Genomic DNA, 6,955 nt, shown 5'->3' with positions numbered 1-6,955 from the left:
TGCTCAAGGAGTGGAGGCCTGGCCGCGCTGTGGGAGGTGCTACATCCCACGACTCCCCCCCCACTCCTGGCCCCCGCTGGGCCCAGGCCACTGGGGGAAGAATCTCAACTCCAGTCCTTCCTAGGTCCCCAGCAGCCTGCAGGATGGCCACCAGTTCCACCTGCCCCCAGAAGTCCCCAGAAGCTTGGGATGAGAGGGGCCAATTGGTCATTTGTCAGTGGGATGTGGGAAGAAAACATTAGACTGTATCGTGTTTTTTTTTTTGAGACGGAGTCTCGCTCTTGTTACCCAGGCTGGAGTGCAACGGCGCAATCTCGGCTCACCGCAACCTCCGTCTCCTGGGTTCAGGCAATTCTCCTGCCTCAGCCTCCTGAGTAGCTGGGATTACAGGCATGTGCCACCATGCCCAGCTAATTTTTTGTATTTTTAGTAGAGACGGGGTTTCACCATGTTGACCAGGATGGTCTCGATCTCTTGACCTCGTGATCCACCTGCCTCGGCCTCCCAAAGTGCTGGGATTACAGGCGTGAGCCACCGCGCCCGGCCAACTGTATCGTGTTTATCTTGTATTTATCTTTATTTCTCACAAAAAATAAGAACCAGGGCCGGGAGCGGTGACTCATGCCTGTAATCCCAGCACTTTGGGAGGCTGAGACAGGTGGATCATTTGAGGTCAGGAGTTCCAGACCAGTCTGGCCAGCATGGTGAAACGCTGTCTCTACTAAAAATTCAAAAATTAGCCAGGAGTCTTGGTGGGCACCTGTAGTCCCAGCTACTTGGGAGGCTGAAGAAGGAGAATCGCTTGAACCCGGGAGATGGAGGCTGCAGTGAGCCCAGATCCTACCACTGCACTCCAGCCTGGGTGACAGAGCAAGACTCCAACTCAAAAAGTAAAAATAGATAAATAAGAACTAAGATTTACAAATATTTAATATATGGTTGACAGAAATGTATATAATTTATAAAGAATATGTCTGTATTAGAGTTATACACTTAACTCTTTTCCTTTTTTACTGACAGGGGACAGGCTTTTTTTTTTTGAGACAGAATTTTGCTCTTGTTACCCAGGTTGGAGTGCAGTTGTGTGATCCTGGCTCACTGCAATCTCTGCCGCCTGAGTACAAGTAATTCTTGCTTCTCAGCTTCCTGAGTAACTGGGATTACAGGCGCCTGCCACCATGCCTGGATAATTTATGTATTTTTATTTTTTATTTTATTTTACTTATTTATTTTTTTGAGACAGGGTTTCACTCTGTCTCCCAGGCTGGAGTTCAGTGGCATGACCTTGACTCATTACAACCTCTGCCTCCTGGGTTCAAGCGATTCTCCAGCCTCAACCTCCCAAATTGCTTGTGCCACCATGCCTGGTTTTTTTTTTTTTTTTTCTTTTTGAGATAGAGTCTTGCTCTGTCACCAGGCTGGAATGCAGTGGTGCAATCTTGGCTCACTGCAATCTCCGTCTCCCCAGTTCAAGTGATTCTCCTGCCTCAGCCTCCCGAGTAGCTGCGGCTACAGGCATGTGCCCAGCTAATTTTTGTATTGTTTTGTGGAGACAGGATTTTACCATGTTGGCCAAGACGGTCTCAAACTCCTGACCTCACATGATTCTCCTGCCTCGGCCTCCCAAAGTGCTGGGATTACAGTCTTGAGCCACCGCACCTGGCCTGGGCATTTTTTTTTTTAAAGGCTTGTAGACCAGGGATAGAGTGTTGGTATGATTAATGTCATGGGAGAAATTTGGTTAAATGCTGAGAAAGCTCAGAGGAGGGGCCCAATTAGAGGTCCCAGAAGCTTCCAGAAGACTGATCTAAAACTTGAAAGATGGGTAGAAACTGCACATGCAAAAATGAAAAAAAAGATAGGATGTGGCCAGATGTGGTGGCTGACACCTGTAATCCCAGCACTTTGGGAGACCAAGGCAGATGGATCACTGAGATCAGGAGTTCGAGACCAGCCTGGCCAACATGGTGAAACCCCATCTCTACTAAAAATACAAAAATTAGCGGGGCATGGTGGCACGTGCCTATAGTCCCAGCTACTCAAGAGGCTGAGGCAGGAGAATCACTTGAACCCAAGGCCACTAGAGGCTGCAGTGAGCTGAGATCATGGCACTGCACTCCAGCCTAGGCCACAGAAAGAGACTCCAACTCAAAAGAGAGAGAGAGAAAAAAAGAAAGAAAACAGGATAGGCTACCAGGAAAGGGAACAGTAAAACAAAGGTCTAGAGGTTGGAAATGGCCTGGTGGGAGGAAGCCATCTCAGACCTGGGTCAGCCCTGAGTCCAAGCCCTGAGCCCAAGCCCTGAGCCCTGCCACAGAAGAGCTGAACACTGTGGGTGAGTTACTTGGGTGAGACTCTGAAGCTCCTTTTCCTCATTTGTAAAATTGATTTTTTTTTTTTTTTTTTGAGACAGATTCTTGCTCTTGTTGCCCAGGCTGGAGTGCAATGGCACAATCTTGGCTCACCACAACCTCTGCCTCCCAGGTTCAAGCGATTCTCCTGCCTCAGCCTCCTGAGTAACTGGGATTACAGGCACCTGCCACCATGCCCTGCTAATTTTTTGTATTTTTAGTAGAGACAGTGTTTCACCATGTTGGCCAGGCTGATCTTGAACTCCTGACCTCAGGGGATCCACCTGCCTTGGCCTCCCAAAGTGCCAGGATTACAGGTGTGAGCCACTGCGTCCAGCTATAAAATGGATTTAAAAATCCCAAAAACCAGATTTGATAGCAGTATCAATTGGTTTGTGAGACTGTGCAGATTTTTACATTTTATTTTTATTTATTTATCTTAGAGATAGGGTCTCATTTTGTTGCCCAGGCTGGAGTACAGTGGTGTGATCATAGTTCACTGCAGCCTCAAACTCCTGGATTTAAGTGATCCTCCTGTCTCAGCCTTCCAAGTAGCAGACAACACATGTGCACAACCCCATGCCCAGCGAATGTGCAGATTAAATGAGATGATAGATGGAAAGCTGCACACAGTGAGCACTCAATAATTGGTCACTGGCAAGGCATAGTGGCTCATGCCTATAATCGCAGCCCTTCAGGAGGCTGAGACAAGTGGATTGCTTGAGCTCAGGAGTTTGAAGCTGCAATGAGTTATGATCCTGCCACTGCACTCCAGGCTGGGCAACAGAGCCAGATCCTATCTGTAAAAGAAAAAAGAAAAAAATAGGCTGGGTGCGGTGGCCATGCCTGTAATCCTAGCACTTTGGGAAGCCGAGGTGGGTGGATCACAAGGTCGGGAGATTGAGACCATCCTGGCTAATGTGGTGAAACCCTGTCTCTACTAAAAATACAAAAAATTACCTGGGCACAGTGGCAGGTGCCTATAGTCTCAACTACTCGGGGGGCTGAGGTGGGAGAATCGCTTGAACCCAGGAGGCGGAGGTTGCAGTGAGCTGACATTGCACCACCGTACTCCAGCCTGAGGGACAGAGCGAGACTCCATCTCAAAAAAAAAAGAAAAAAAAATTGGTCATTGTGTGCCTCTTTTTAGAGCACTTCCACTACACAACTTGACACAGGATGGAGGTTGAATTTTTTTTTTTGAAGACAAGATCAGCCAGGCACGGTGGCTCATGCCTGAAATCCCAGCACTTTGGGAGGCCAAGGCAGGCGGATCATGAGGTCAGGAGTTTGAGAACAGCCTGGCAAACATGGTGAAACCCCGTCTCTACTAAAAAAAACACAAAATTAGCTGGGTGTGGTGTCACACACCTGTAGTCCCAGCTACTCGGGAGGATGAGGCAGGAGAATCGCTTGTACCCGGGAGGCAGAGGTTGCAGTGAGCAGAGATGGTGCCACTGCACTCCAGCCTGGGCGACAGAGCAAGACTCCTTCTCAAAAACAAAAGAAAAAGAAAAATCTTGTGAAGACAGGATCTTGCTGTATCCCAGGCTGAAGTCCAGTGGCCTGATTATAGCTTATTGCAGCCTCGAACTCCCAGGCTCAAGTGATCCTCCAGCCTCAGCCTCCTGAGTGGCTGGGACTACAGGCATTTGACACTGTGCCCAGCTGTAGAGATGAGGTCTTGTTATGTTGCCCAGGCTGGTCTCCAACTCCTCTCCTCTTGGCCTCCCATAGTGTTGGGGTTATAGACAGGAGCCTGAGGTTCAGTTTTTTAAATGAGCTCATTATTTTTTCATTTGATTCTCATAGAAGTCCAATGAGATAGACAGAGTAGAGATCAATATCTCACTTTACAGGTAGAGAAGCTGAAGCCGAGGGAGGGAAGTGTTCGCCCGTCAGCCAGACAGTGAAGTTGCTGTGCCAGGGCTGGAATCCAGAGCTGTCTTCTGTCAGGGCTGTTGCTCCTAACCCTGGCATCTTTTTTATGGTCACAAGATGAAGTTTGAACGACACAGTCATGCTTTTTGTCTTTCTTCACTTCCTTGGTCCATTTGATATGGATTTACCATAATTAACCTTTCTAAAATATGACATCTTCGTATGTCACCTGTGTTCCAAAACATTCATTGGCTCCCTGCTGCCTAAGGATTAAATTTAAATGTGTTGGGTTGGCATTCAAGGCTCTCCCTGATCTGGCCCCAGTCTCACTTTCTAACCATGGGGTTATCCCAAGCTACACTCTTCATCCAGCCACACAGGTTTCCTTACTGCCTTTACACTTCTGTCCTCCATGGCGTTGCTCAGGCTGTTCCCTCCTGGAATCCCCTCCCTATTCCATGAAACCTATCCAACTCCAAACAGCCCTCAGGTCGCCACTTTGGAGAGTCAGTCCTCACTTGGCTCTCATCATATAATAATAACAGCATTTCTTGTCCACCAGCTGTGGCTTGCTCTCATTCTTACTCCACCCTCACAATAATATTTATGAGACAGACAATATCACCCTGATATGGGCTGGGTACAGTGGCTCACGCCTGTAATCCCAGCACTTTGGGAGGATCACTTGAGCCCAGAAGTTCAAGACCAGCCTGAGCAACATAGCAAGACCCTATCCCTACAAAAAATTAAAAATTAGCTGAGTAATGTGTTACATGCCTGAGGTCCCAGCTACTTAGGAGTCTGAGGCAGGAGGATGACTTGAGCCAGGAGCAGAGGCTGCGGTGAGCCAACATCGCACCACTGCACTCCAGCCTGGGCGATGGAGTGAGACCCTGTCTCAAAAACAAAACCGACCAACCAACCGAGCAAACAAAACCACCCTGATAATAAAGGCAAGGAAACTGACAGCTGAGTGTCAGTCAACAAATATTTCCTGAGCACCTTTTGTGTGCCAAGCGCTATGCTAAGTCATGGTCGTACAGAGATGAACAAAACGATGTGGTTCCTGCCCTCGTGGAGCTTACATGCTTGAGAGAGAGACAGACAGTAGGATCCAGTCTGGATTACAGCACAGACAAGGCTACCTGAGAAAGAAAGGTTTTTTTTTTGTTTTATTGGTTTTTTTTTGAGATGGAGTCTTGTTCTGTTGCTCAGGCTGGAGTGTAATGGCACAATCTTGGCTCACTGCAACCTCTGCCTCTCAGTCAAGCAGTTTTCCTGTCTCAGCCTCCTAAGTAGCTGGGATTACAGGGGCCCAGCTAATTTTTGTATTTTTAGTAGAGACGGGACTTCACCATGTTGGCCAGGCTCAGGCTGGTGTCGAACCCTTGACCTCAGGTAATCTGCCTGCCTTGGCCTCCCAAAGTGCTGGGATTACAGGCATGAGCTACCATGCCTGGCCCTGAGGAATAGATTTTTAAACTGAAATTTGAAAGATATATATATATATTTGAGACTGAGTTTTGCTCTTGTCGCCCAGGCTGGAGTACAATGGCATGATCTCGACTCACTGTAACCTCCCCCTCCCAGGTTCAAGTGATTCTCTCCTGCCTCAGCCTCCCAAGTAGCTGGGATTACAAGCATGTGCCACCATGCCTGGCTAATTTTTGTATTTTTAGTAGAGAGGGGTTTCACCACGTTGGCCAGGCTGGTCTTGAACTCTTGACCTCAGGTGATCTGCCTGCCTTGGCCTCCTAAAGTGCTGGGATTACAGGCGTGAGCCACTGCACCCAGCCTGATGGATCTTGAAGGCCAGAAAAGAGAATGTTCCAGGCACACGGCATAGCATGTGCAAACTGTTTCCAGGCAGCAAAGAACTTGGCACATTGGAGCAGGACTGCTCCTGGGCCTGGACAAGAGTGGCCCTGCCTGCGACCTGCACTTCAGAGGGCTCCTGAGAATTGCAGATGCCAAACAGACACATTGCTAAGAACTGTCTCACAGCCGGGCGTGGTGGCTCAACATGGTGAAACCCTGTCTCCACTAAAAATACAAAAATTAGCCAGATATGGTGGTGGGTGCCTGTAATCCCAGCTATGCAGGAGGCCGAGACAGGAGAATCACTTGAACCTGGGAGGCGGAGGTTGCAGTGAGCCGAGATTGCGCCATTGCACTCCAGCCTGGGCAACAAGAGTGAAACTCCATCTCAAAAAAAAGAGAACTAAGAACTGTCTCACAAGGGGTCTGGGGCTCAGCGCTGACTCAGCAGGACCATAAGACCATCCACACTCTGGCACAGCTCAGGCTCCAGGGACGCTTCTCCAGTTTCTCACCTTCTGTCCTCAAAACCACAGGTAAAGCTGGGTGTGGTGGTGCATGCCTATAGTCCAGCTAATCAGGAGGCTGAGGCGGGAGGATTGCTTGAGCCCAAGAGGTTGAGGCCGCAGTGAGCCGTGATTGCGCCACTGTACTCCAGCCTGGGTGACAGAATGCCACATCCTCTCTGAAAAAAAAATAGAAAGAAAACACAGGTACCTGCACCCAAACCTGGGAGAGGTATGCGGGTCGAGCTGCAGTGACGTCAGAGGTGGAAACGACTTTGGAGTGAGGGGAGGGTTTGAGCTGCAGAAGCTCTTAGGTGAAAGAAAAAACAAATTCCCAGACCTTTACTCTCAGGTTGCATGGTGTGATGGATATTTGCATAACAAGTGTCCATTTTCTTT

The sequence above is a fragment of the Cebus imitator genome, unplaced genomic scaffold (assembly GCF_001604975.1).
Source record: "Cebus imitator isolate Cc_AM_T3 unplaced genomic scaffold, Cebus_imitator-1.0 Scaffold24, whole genome shotgun sequence".
In the NCBI taxonomy this organism is placed as follows: Eukaryota; Metazoa; Chordata; class Mammalia; order Primates; family Cebidae; genus Cebus; species Cebus imitator.
This window is presented reverse-complemented; position numbering follows the sequence as displayed.